The sequence below is a fragment of the Chiloscyllium plagiosum genome, chromosome 36 (assembly GCF_004010195.1).
Source record: "Chiloscyllium plagiosum isolate BGI_BamShark_2017 chromosome 36, ASM401019v2, whole genome shotgun sequence".
NCBI classification, from domain to species: domain Eukaryota; kingdom Metazoa; phylum Chordata; class Chondrichthyes; order Orectolobiformes; family Hemiscylliidae; genus Chiloscyllium; species Chiloscyllium plagiosum.
The window spans coordinates 28565581-28579274 of NC_057745.1; positions in this window are offsets into that span (position 1 = coordinate 28565581).

A 13694-nucleotide genomic window follows, 5' to 3' on the forward strand; every position below is an offset into this window, starting at 1 on the left:
GTGAGTTCATGGAATGCTCTGCCAGTGGCAGTGGTGGACTCTCCCTCATTATGGGCATTTAAGCGGGCATTGGATAGGCATATGGAGGATAGTGGGCTAGTGTAGGTTAGGTGGGCTTGGATCGGCGCAACATCGAGGGCCAAAGGGCCTGTACTGTGCTGTATTCTTCTATGCTCTATAAAGCTTTGAAATTGGAGTATACTTTCACTATACAAAGCAATTCTCCCTTTCTAAGTATGGTTTAAAATGTCCACTTTTATTTAATATTTCCTGTGAATACTTCTAACTTGCCAGACAGAGCCCAAAGATATGATGTTATATATACGGCTGACATCGTTACCTTCTTCTTTTCATAAGATTCTCTTCAGAGTGGCTGTCACCATCTTTCTTTGAGCCACTTGTTCCTTCTAATTCATTTATTAATGGCAAGCTTCCTATTTAGGGTTCCCAAATGCAATCTTGCCATGAATCTCAACTCTAACCTCTTCCCTCATTTCTTACCTGAATGTCATCTTGTTCCTAACAGTCCGTGTCCTCACTCACCGTAGTGTGAGGACTGTCCCAGATAATATCATGGATGACATTCTCTTTGACTGTTGCAACATCATGATAACATGTATTGTCTTCCTTGAACTATTTTCTATTGGAGCTACAGGGAGAGGCTGAATAGGCTGGGGATTTTTTTCCCTGGAGCGTCGGAGGCTGAGAGGTGACCTTATAGAGGTACATCACTCCGTCTTCCCAAGTTACGTGGTAACAACTTGTTGTTAAGATCAGATCTACACTCAGCTGAGGGAATCATAGAATGCCTACAGTGTGGAAGCAGGCTGCTCAGACCATTGACCCCCCCAAAGTGCTTTCCACTTAGACCCATCCCCATACTCTATATCCCTGCATTTCCCATGGCTAATCCACCTAGCCTGCACACCTTTGGACTGTGGGAGGAAACTGCAGCACTCAAAGGAAACCTACGCAGACACGGGAGAATGTGCAAAATGCACACAGATAGTCACCCGAGGCTGGAATGGAACCCAGACTCCGGGAGCTGCAGTGTGGAAGCAGGCTGCTCAGACCATTGACCCCCCCAAAGTGCTTTCCACTTAGACCCATCCCCATACTCTATATCCCTGCATTTCCCATGGCTAATCCATCTAGCCTGCACACCTTTGGACTGTGGGAGGAAACTGCAGCGCTCAAAGGAAACCTACGCAGACACGGGAGAATGTGCAAACTCCACACAGATAGACTCCGGGAGCTGTGAGGCAGCAGTGCTAACCAACATGCCTCCTACATTAATGGATTTTATTGAATGTAACTCTTTACAGGGAATGGTAAGCAATGACATCACTCTGACACCCTACAGACTCAGTTCTCAATTCTACAGGATCTGACATCACTATAACATTACTGCTTATACCAGTAATGTCCAGTAGCTATTCTTAGAGTTAAAGGTAAAGCTTTAACCCACATATATCATATTGTTTCCATACTTATTTCGCCCAGTTTAGCTGCCACATCCTTTGCAGTGGCTGTTCCTCCTGATCCCACATAATTACATATTGTACGCTCAGAGGTTGCCACTGGCTCTATATACTCAGGTTGAAAATGTCAACGACATGATGTCAGGCAATTTCAATTTTAAAACTCTACTCTAACTATTGTGGTGTAATTAAAAATCACACAACACCAGGTTATAGGCCAACAGGTTTATTTGGAAGCACGAGCTTACGGAGCACTGCTCCTTCATCAGGTGTCTGTAATGCAATCTTATTAACTTCGCGCCAACATTATCATCCTTAACTTTCTGACATCGACTTTAACTGAATTCTTGTTATTTTATTGCCTCGTCTTATAGAATGATGTTGGTTTAAGTCTCTCTAACTGCACACTCCACAATTCAATCAAATACCCAACATTTGAATCCTGTCTCGACATAATGATGTTCTGTCATGTTATCCCACCAGTGTTTTCTCTTGTTCCTTCTTTGCTCTCCTAATTTCTTTTTACAGCAACACTTTACGCTTTCTATACTTCCTTGAGGAAGGATGTTGTTAACATGAGTACAGAAAAGATTTGCAAGGATGTTGCCTGGGGTTGGAGGGTTTGAGCTACAGGGAGAGGCTGAATAGGCTGGGGCTTTTTTTCTCTGGAGCTTCGCAGGCTGAGAGGTGACTTTATAGAGGTTTATAAAATCATGAGGGACAAGGACATGGTCAAGGTCCTTTTTCTAGGGTGAGGATCTAAAAATAGAGGGTGTAGATTTAAGGTGAGAAGGGAAAGATTTAAAAGGGACCTAAGGAGCAACACACACTACGTGAATGGAATGAGCTGCCAGAGGAAGTGGTGGAGGCTGGTACAATTACATCATTTAAAAGGCATCTGGATGGACATATGAATGGAAAGGATTTAGAGAGATATGGGTCAAATGCTGGCCAATGAGATTAGGTCAGATTGGGATATTTGGCCAGCACGGACGGGTTGGATTGTAGAGTCTGTTTCCGTGCGCATGACTCTATGACTTCATAAGTCTTGTTTCTTTGCCACACCTGTCCTCACCAAATCTTTGTGACTCCCTGTTCCTCAAACAAAATTTTCATCCTTGACTACAAATTCATATATATAAGCTCAGCAGCCATTGTGTTAGTGTTTCCCTGTCCACAGACTCTGTCTCTTTGACTCTAATTTACTGTGCATCCTTTCCTCCCTTCACTTCATAATGAGTCACACAGCATTCAGCTGTCACTCCCTCTAAGCTCCGGAATGCTCTTCCTCAATTATTCCCTCCATTGATGCCCACCTTCAAAACCCACTCAGTGCCTGTGTCTTTGCCATGCCTTTATTCACCTCATCAACACTGTCCTCGGGCTTGGCTAATTGTTAAACCTCAATCAACATCACAAAGATGGGTCACCTGATTATCACGTCGCGGCTTGTGCGGTTTTTTTTTTACTGATGCTATGCAAGTGCAGATTTTGTGAAAACTTCTGATTTACTGTAAACTCTCAAGCCTTAGCAATTTCAGCAGAGCAGAGGAACCTGCAATGAGTTAGAAATACACACCATAGCTTACCTACTGGGGAAGGATCAAGGAATAAAGAACATTTGAACAGTGGTAGATTTACTGCTTGAAGAAACTCAATATATTTAATTGAATCTCCAGTGCTTTTTCTAAAGCCCATTGGAGTATGAATGATCCCCCTCTAGGTTGAGGTCTGCACATCCATTCAAGCTCATACCCTCTGCTGGGCTCATTGAACAGAGGAAGGTCTGAACGCTCCTAGCAGGATCTGCCGAAATCAATTACTCATCTCTACCTATATAGTTCCCATCTTGACCTAGAGGACTTGTGGTTTGAAGATGAAAATAGATACGGACTTTGCATTTTTCAGTTTTAAAAAAGCCAGAAATATTCTTTATGTTACGTTCAGGAACTGCAGCTTTCAACATTGGTGTATAAACTACAGAATTAAAACTGCATATACCAAAACAATACTGATTTAAATGCAGTTTTTTTAAAAATTGAGCTTTTCAAGCATGCGAGGTTTTCTGCTCCAAAATATCTTTTCATAGTCTGCGAAGGTGAAATGTGTCATTGCATTTAGGATGTGCTGGCAGTGGAACAACCCTTTCTGGCCTGCTTGGAGGATATTGGGGAAAGTGAGGACTGCAGATGCTGGAGATCAGAGTCGAGAGTGGGGTGATGGAAAAGCACAGCAGATCAGGCAGCATTCGAGGAGCAGGAGAATCGACGTTTCGGGCAAAGTCCTGATGAAGGGCTTTTGCCTGAAACATCGATTCTCTTCCTCCTTGGATGCTGCCTGACTTGCTGTGCTTTCCCAGCACCACACTCTCAACTCTGGTTGTAGGATATGTCCCTCCTTGTCTAATCTCTGTGCTTCTTCAGGATTAAATATTGACAGGTAGCTCTCACTTTCACAGCAATAGAATCGGGAATTTTAAAGAATGCAGTTAACTTGGTGCTGCAATCAAGTCTGGATAAAACTAAAAAAAAACTCAACATTGAAAGAAACAGCTTCCTGCCCAAGCCAATAAGACTGCAACAAAATGGATGTTGTTTACTTGCTGCAGTCCAGCGTTCAACATCTAACCACAGGACAATGTTGAGTGTAAAGTCCTTGAAGACATAATTGCGTGATATAAATGCAAGCTTTCCTTTCTTTTGACTAACAAAGATAAGCTTGAAGTGACGCAGTTTAAATTGCATGTTTTATTTTAATTTTGCAATAACCATTGTGAAAGCTGGTCCACGTAAATCAATAGCTAATGGGGGATTGCTTTCTGGATTTGGGTGTAATTGTTTTACTTGAAAGGGTGCAGAAAAGATTTACAAGGACATCCCAGGACATGGAGGGTTTGAGCTATAGGGGCAGGCTGGAAAGGCTGGCATTATTTCCCCTGGAGTGTCAGAGGCTGAGGGGGTGACCTTATAGAGGGTTATAAAACCATGACAGGTATGGACTGGGTGAACAAACAAGGTCTTTTTCCCAGGGTAAGGGAATCCAAAACTAGAGGACATCAGTTTAAGGTGAGAGGGGAAAGATTTAAAAGGGACCTAAGGTTTAACTGTTTTCACACAGAAGATGGTACATGTATGGAATGAGCTGCCAGAGGAAGTGGTGGAGGCTGGTACAATACAACATTTAAAAGTCATTTGGATGGGTGTATGAATAGGAAGAGTTAAGAGGGATATGGACCAAATACTGGCAAATGGTACTAGATAGATTTACGATATCTGGTCAGCATGGATGAATTGGATGAAGAGTCTCTTTCCGTGCTGTACAACTCCATGACTTGAAATAAAAACTGGATGTCACAAGAAAAGGTGTAAAGGTAACATTATTCAGCTATTTCCTTGACAAATGTTGAATTTATTTGGGCAATTAGTTCTTTACATCCTGAGGAATTGGGTGACACTGGCAAGGCGATGTTGATTGTATTCTCAGTGTATGCAAATTTAAAACATGCTCTCGGATCACTTAACAACGGATTGGTTTCCAAAGCTTTCTTCAGCCCTGCTAAAATGGCTGCTACCCTGGCTGCTACACAGTAGTTTTCTCAGACAGAATCAAAATGTCTGATGCTTATTCAATTACCAACATGTAGTACACAAATCTATCACTATATTCCCTGCCGAAGTTTATAGAAACTGAAGGATAATTTTTCTCTTCATCAGGATGACATATAATAAACTGAAACAGACCCAAAATAGATAACAGACCAGAAAGAATAAATTAATTTGCTATCATGGTTTGAAGGCAGTTCATTTTTACTGAATTATCAGGTCTCTAAAATAACAAAACGTATCTTTAAGAATTCTGCTTCTTGGATGATAGTGATGTTAGCTTTTAGCACCCACTCTGAGGATGAACAATATCAGCAGAAAGCCAGAAATGGAAAGTCACACAGCACTTGAACTGAAGGGGAGGATTCTGAAGAAGAGGACTCAGAATGTTAACTCTGTTTCTCTCTCCACAGTTGCTGCTAGACCTGCTGCATTTCTCCAGCAATTTTTGTGTTTGCATCACATTTCCAGCATCTACAGTCTTTTGCTTTTCTTTGAGAAGTTACCAACCTTATTCTCTTCTCTTTGCTGACCCATTCTCTGCCCTCAGCGATTCTTTCACCTGTCACAGTTCTCCATACATTACCAATTCAATATGATGTCTTACAGTTTATGGAAATCAGTGGACTAGCTGGGTATCAGAAACCATGTTGGCATTATATACTGCTGGCAACCATTTGTAACATCAAGAAAAGAGAGCGCATTAAAATTTATAAGCAAGTTAGTCCAGGCTACCTTTTAAATATAAAATATGAATGCACTTAGAGTCATAGAGTCATGCAGCATGGAAACATCCAACTTGTCCATGCCGATCAGACATCCCAATCTGACCTAGTCCCATTTGCCAACTGTTGGCTCAATATCTCTCTAAACCCTTCCTATCCAGATGTCTTTAAATGTCGCAATTAGACCCACCTCCTCTGGCAGCTCATTCCACACACACACCATCCTCTGCGGCAAAGTCTTTGTAGTCTGGTCCAACAGTAAAAAGCTGGCCATTACTTCAGCACGTACAACATTAAGCTGTGAACTGGAATTGGAAAGAATGAAGGATATTGCACTCTATTTAAATATTGCTGCTTGTTCTTCTACAGCTGTTACTTTTCTCTGCATTGGACACTAACTCCAGATGCACTTAATACTGTGCCTAAAATGTACAAATGTTACAATCTCTGTCGAGATCAATAACTTCTTAAAGAAAATAATTCAAACTTCCTGTTCCTAGCTGAAAGAATAATGAGAGAAAACTTCATTTTATAAAACTTTTACTCTCAGAAATGAGTTTAAAAAAGCATGATTGACGACACAGTATTTTCTTATTAGAACATAGAAAATAGAACAGTACAGCACAGGACCGGCCCTTCAGCCCACAATGTTGTGCCAAACATGACACCAAATTAAACTAATTCCTTTTGCCTGCCCTTGGTCCATATCGCTCCATTCCTCACATATTCATGTGCTGATCTAAAAGAACCTTTAATGCCCCTGTCATACCTGCCTCCGCCAGTGCGTTCCACACTCCTATCACTCTCTGTCTAAAAACACGTGCCCCTCACAGCTCCTTTGAACTTTCCAACTCCCACCTTAAATGTATGTTCCCTAATATTAGACATTTCAACTCTGGGAAAAAAGGTTCTGACCATCTCTGCATCTCATCGTTTTATAGACTTCTATCAAGTCTCCCCCTCCTTTGCCACTCCAGAGAAAACAACCTAAGTTTTTCTAGCCTCTCCTTGTAGCTCATACCCTCTAATCAAGACAGCATCCTGATAAACCTCTTTCTGCACCCTCTCCGAAGCTTCAGCATCCTTCCTGTAATGTGCTGAATGCAGTACTCTTGGATGTGGCCTAACCAAAGTCTTATAAAGCTGCAAAATGACATCCTGACTCTTGTACTCAATTCCCTGACTAATAAAGGCAAGTAGGCCATATACTTTCTTGACCACACTATCTATTCATGTGGTCACTTTCAGGGAGCTATGGACTTGAACCCCAAGATCCTGTTGGAGATCAGTGTTGTTCAGGGTGCTGCCATTAACTGCATAATTGTGGGCAATTTATTCTTTAAACTACAGTAAGTGATTTTCCTCTTTTATATGCAACACAGTCCTCAGGAATTAGACTTTTTTGGAAAATGACCTACTGTTGCTCCCAGCTTCCAGAGGGTTCCCATATTTTCATTTCATTCAGTAATAACTTTGAATACCTGTCTATAGATACTTTTCTCAGTTTTCAGAGAGTTTCAAAGAGGTGGCTGACACTGTGGCTCAGTGGTTAGCACTGCTATCTCACATCACTGGGGACCCAGGCTTGATTCCAGCCTCAGGCGACTGTGTGGAGTTTGCACATTCTCCCATATCTATGTGGGCTTCCTCCAGGTGTTCGGTTTCCTCCCACAATCCAAAGATGTGCATGTTAGGTGGATTGGCCATGCTAAATTGCCCATAGTGTGCAGGGATGTGCATTGGTCAGGGGTAAATGTAGGGGAAGAGGTCAGAGGGGGGATGTTATGCTTCAGAGGGTCGGTATGGACTTGTGGGCTAAATAGCCAGTTTCCACACTGTAGGAATTCTAATCCTCACACTGCAGTACAGTAATTCTAAATTCTTGAATCTATCACCAGCAATGAAGCCCAGTCCGATGATTCTTCTTTCACTTTGCCAAACTAGCAAAAAGTTTCCTTGAATTCTTTGAGGGTTAAAGGGGTCATCTCTTTAACAAGAGTCTATCTCCATTCTGTATTTATCTGTGGTAGCTTAAAAAGCTAGACAGCTTCTCTCTCTCTCTGCTGACAGTACAGAATTGTTGCTTGTATGTGATTTTCATGCATACGTAAGGAAGCCTGTAACCTGATCTCAAAAATGGTTTTCTCCTATCCTCTTCCCCTTGGTAAAAGTGAAATATATTAAACTTGCTTTCGGATAAAAATGCTAATTAGATATCTTTCACTATTTTTCACTCTTTTTCTTCTTAGTTGTAAAAGTGTAGGTTTTACCAGTTTTCACCTGGTACCTTCAACACCTGCCTGGGATATCGGGAAGCATTGAGTCTACTCATTATTAACTACTGCCATTGTTCCCACATATAAATAAGTTGCATTTGTTTTCAACAAAACAATCTTGATGTTGTTTGTTTGAATTTTGGGAATCATATTGCCTAAGCATAATGTCAGGTAGACCTCAGACAGGTCACATGACCCTGTTCAATTAACCCAAACTCAAAGCTACAATCTCAAAATATAATTAGTCTTACTAACCTCATAACTATTGTATAATTAGTTCCCACTGTAACGTAATTAAAACTATTTTGTAAGTGTACACACATGCAAAATTGAAAGTTGCACCAGACAACTTTTAAAGCTAATAACTTGCCTCGATTTTGTTCATCAGCCTGTGTTTAAAATAAAATATAGGCTAAGTTTTATCAAAGACCAGCTGTCAATTTTGTTAAGTATCAAGGAGGGTTTATTTCCATGACCTTGAATTAATTTTCTCACACAATAGTCCATAGCTCACTTCATTACCAACACATTGCATTTTAGTGGCATCCTAGTTATCCTAACTTCCCTCCTGCTGCTGCTGGAACCTCCCAAGATTCTAATTGGTGGGCGTGCCCTCTATTTAAAGCAGACAAACAGGACTAACACTGTCAGTCTGGAGCTGGCCTGCACAGTTCCTGTGAATTACCCTGGAAATGAAGAAAGTAGGCAGGTTAGCTCCATGCTCTGTCAATAGGGATCTGGACCATGGAGTTGCATAGTAAGGCTGCACTCCTTCCTCAAAACTGCCAGAGTGCACTAGACTCTGCCAGCCTGCTCCAAGTGGACTTCAGATCTCAAGGTGACTCCAGAGCAGTCACACGACCTTGGGAACCTCAAGGTGCAGCTTGGCATGGCCTGGAGTCAAGGCTCAGTGCAGACTGGAGGCTGGCTACCAGAGTGGGCTGTGTTGGAAGGACTGTTACTCTGAACTTTCTATTTCCCTTATTTTCTAAGTTATTCCTACAATCTGCAAAGTTCGACCTCTTATTTCTTTAGTTTTTTAATTTTTTTCCCTGAGAATTTGTACTGAACCATCTCTACCTAGGAACCTAAAGTGGAGCCGTAAGTGGTAACTTGTAAACTTTTCACTGTACTCATCTGAATACATGTGACAATAAAGCTGATTCAATTTAAGTGACCATCTGGATCGGTGCAGTGTCCATATTCCGGTGAAACACCCAACAATGCCACAAGAAGGTCAATGACCTTCTCTGCTCTGTGAGGGAACATGCCACCATCTTCTCTCTGCCCCTCACCCTCTCTCTAACTCTTGCTGCTGTACCCACCATGGCTCAATGTCTACCAGGCTCATGATTGTATGCAGCATCTTCCTCCCCTCACTCTCACCCATCTCAAACCACCACACTGCATGTCCCCTGTGCTGGCTAATCATTCACTTGTGATACCTCACCACCTCTTGCCCACCTACAGCAGCACTAACAGCTGTGCCAGATACTGTCATCTCACTCAATACTCTCCTTTTGTCTCCTTCCAGGAGAAAATGTCTCACAAAAGGACAGAGCAAGACAGACGTTGCATCTCCTAACCTGGATGTAAGTTTACTTGCTGAGCTGGAAGGTTTGTTGTCAGACGTTTCATCACCATACTAGGTAACATCATCAGTGAGCCTCTGGTGAAGTGCTGGTGGTATGTCCCGCTTTCTATTTATGTGCTTAGGGTTCTTTGGTTGGGTGATATCATTTCCTGTTCTTTTTCTCAGAGGATGGTAGATGGGGTCCAAGTCAATGTGTTTGTTGATAGAGTTCTGGTTGGAATGCCGTGCTTCAAGGAATTCTCATGCGTGTCTCTATTTGGCTTGTCCTAGGATGGATGTGTAATCCCAGTCAAAGTGGTGTCCTTCTTTGTCAGTATGTAAGGATACTAGTGAGGGTGGGTCATGTCATTTTGTGGCTAGTTGATGTTCATGTATCCTGGTGGCTAGTTTTCAGCCTGTTTGTCCAATTTAGTGTTTGTTCCAGGCCTTGCAAGGTATTTTGTAAATGACGTTCATTTTGCTTGTTGTTCGTATCAGGTCTTTTAAGTTCATTAAGTGATGCAAACTCCTTGAGCTGCCCAAGCAAGCAATTGAGCATATCCTTAGACTGATAGCAGATGTTGTCCTTGATCAGTTGTACTGAGCCTCCTTGACTGAAAGCTGTCTCGTTGCTATGACTAAGGACTTCGACACATGGCTATTTGGTTGATGTGCAGTGTGTTGATTGTGTGAACTGTTGGCACATGATGCAGTTGTGAGATTGCCATAGCATGGTATTGTACAATAATATTTCCATTCCCATGACTGATCACAGCTGACTGCTATGACATGCTGCTAGGGTTTGTCTCTGCAAAAAGAGAAGGAAGAAAAACCATGATCCTTTAAACTCTGGCTGAAGGGGACAAAATGCAAAAAGGCAAGGCATCTAATTTGGTACAAGATGAGCAAGTGCAAAGTGCAGTGATAGTAATGAGGTCAGCCAGGTGGACCGTACAGAATATGAGTTCCCTGATAGGGGCTGTTAACCAGGTCCAGTCAAGGAGTCCTGGCTGACAGATATAAACAGGAGTGTCAGAAGTTCTGTTCAATCTGAGAGCTGGTGTTGAGGGAGCTGGATCAGTGTTAAGGACCTTCCACATGTAAATACAGGGTGACTTGGTGACAGGATACCAGCTCTGTGTAGTTGTTTCACTAAGAAAGTAAACAAGAAGTCTTGAGAAGTACCCTCGTCCAATCAATGAGATGAGTGCTTGTCCCTGAACAGCCTTCCAATAATAGGGTGCCAGTGCACTTTACAGTGCAGCATTCAAGTGGAGAACTGGAATATAAGTGGAGTGGAGATGTGCCATGAGGTTGCAGTGAGGCTGGTATGTTTCCAATGCCAATCTCCTTGGATGGCAAGGCACATGTGGTCACCGACCATGGAATATTGGGGACTGGTGTCCAAGATAGAGGGCCAGAGGAGCAAGTAATAATCTGGTGTCACCAGGTACCCAGTCTCATGTCCTGAATTGTCACCATCTAGTTTCAATCTGGTATGAGGGAGACCACAGAACAGCATGTCAATGAGTCAAGATTGGGTAATAATGGGTTTGATTCTCGACTTGGGTGACTGTGCGTGGAGTTTGCACATTCTCCCCTTATCTGCATGGGTTTTCTCTGGGTGCTCCGTTTCCTCCCATAATCCAAAGATGTGCAGGTTAGGTGAATTGGCCATGCTAAATTGCCGATAGTTTTCAAGGATGTGTAGGTTAGGTGCTTGGCAGGGGTAAATGTAGAGTAATAGGGCGGGGAAATGGGTCTGGGTGGGATACTCTTCAGAGGGTCAGTGCAGACTTGTTGGGCCAAATGGCCTGTTTCCACACTGTAGGGATTCTACGATTCTATATGATTCTAATGCATTCAAACAGGTCTCTCATCGATTCACTGTTCAATACTTGGTTGCACAAATGAACATTTTCACTTGCCATTGAGAATCTCGTTTTTGAATCTCACCACATTTTCCCAGCTGACTTGTCAATATCCACCTCATTCAAAGTCTGGGAAGACTTATACCTGAATGAACATGCAAACTATTTATCAAACAAAAGATGCCTGGGTTGAAGAGAAGGACAGACTTAACTGTGAGAGCAAGTCACCAGGATCTTGAACATCAGCGTTTAATCACCTTGGGCCTGAACTTTTACCAGCGATTTCCCCAGCAAGAGATCAGCCACAGCCAGCAAATGGCACAATGGGATGATTGCAAATTGCAAGCTATTTCTGTTCAATAGCCAGCAGGGTGTGATGTGGGAGGGTTAATGGGGGACCACTGGATTCTGGTGAGGGTCCACACGGACACAAAGCTCAAAACATAGGTGTTACTACTGCCACCAACCATTTGGTTGCTCTGTTTCAAGAGAAGGTGTTAGGCCTATGGGAAAGTGAGGTGGCAGTGCTTATAGTGGCATTGACACTGGACTAGTCAGTCAGGACCCTTAGTTAATATTCTGGACATATCAGTTTGGATCCCACTATAGCAAATGGTGAAAATTGAATTCAATTCACACAATTAATTGGAATCAAAACTAGCCTAAAGATGTGAAGACATTGTCAACTGCCACATTTGGTCCACAAATCGGAGAGGCAATGGCCGAATGGTATTATCACTGAACCATTAATCCAGAAACCCAGCTAATGATCTAGGGAATTGGGTTCAAATCTCATGACAAGAGATGATCAAATCTGAATTCAATAAAGAGTCTAATGATGACCATAAAACCACATTGTCAGTTGTCAGGGCAAAACCATCTGGTCCACTGATGTCCTTCAGTGAAGATAACTGCAATTCTTACTTGGTCTGGCTTGTGTGCAACTCCGGATCCACAGCAATATGGTTCACTCTCAACTGCCCCCTGGGCAATTAGGGATGGGCAATAAAACATGCCCTTCAAGAAGTAAAAGCTGCCTTGGTCATGTGACTCCAAACCCACAGCAATATGGCTAACTTGTAACTGATCCCTGAAATGGCCCAGCATGCAACACAATTTAAACAATTAGGGATGGGCAACAAATATTGGCCAGACCAGTGATGCCCACATTCTTTGAAAGAATGAAATTAGTTATATCCTGACTGGATGCAGGACAAAACAGTAATGCTGCAGGTCATGGTGAAAGCTTCACATCATAGCCATATACCAGGTCAAGGCTGGGATGGATCTATAGTAGTTCCAGGAATTTGGAAATCTTTTAAGATGCATGTAACAGGTGTGGAAACAGAAGCTGGCATTAGCCACAGGGAATTCATGAGCTGTACTCAGTCAGTGAGTAAGAAAGACAGCACAAATGATGAGAATGAAACATATAATTGCAGTGTCCATAGTACAAACAAAAGTCAGAGATTCACAGGCTGCTCTCATCATTGATACAGCTGTAGCCTGTTACAGGAGAGTGCGAGAATCCTTCAGTCACATTCTATTTTATGAAGCTAGTGAGAATTGACTCAATATTCCAGTAACATTATTCCAGGGCTAGCTGATTCATGTCAGGGTAAAGTATCTTACTCAAGGAGGTGGTCGGAGGAAGTTACAATGCTTCTCTGCCAGAGGATATCAGCTGAAGAAGATACAGTTAAACAGAGTTATTTACAGTGGAAATCAGGGAGGTGGCTGCTGTTGAGAAAATGCTGAGTGAGCGTAAAGTGGTCGATGAGTGAGGAGATTATTCAATATCACAAAACTGAAGTCAACAATTAGGACAATATGCAACCAACAATTTGCAAGGTGGGATCAGTGCCCAATACATAGCTAAAAACTGCATTTAAAGGACAGGGTAATTAAGAAGGTGAAGAGCAGTGAATGGGTCACACCCCTGTGGCCTGTTCAAAAAGCAGGTGGGTAAAAACAATGACTGCAGATGCTGGAAACCAGATTCTGGATTAGTGGTGCTGGAAGAGCACAGCAGTTCAGGCACCATCTGAGGAGCAGTAAAATCGACGTTTCGGGCAAAAGCTCTTCATCAGGAATACAGGCAGAGAGCCTGAAGGGTGGAGAGATAAGTGAGAGGAGGGGGGGGGTGGGGAGAAAGTAGCAAAGAGT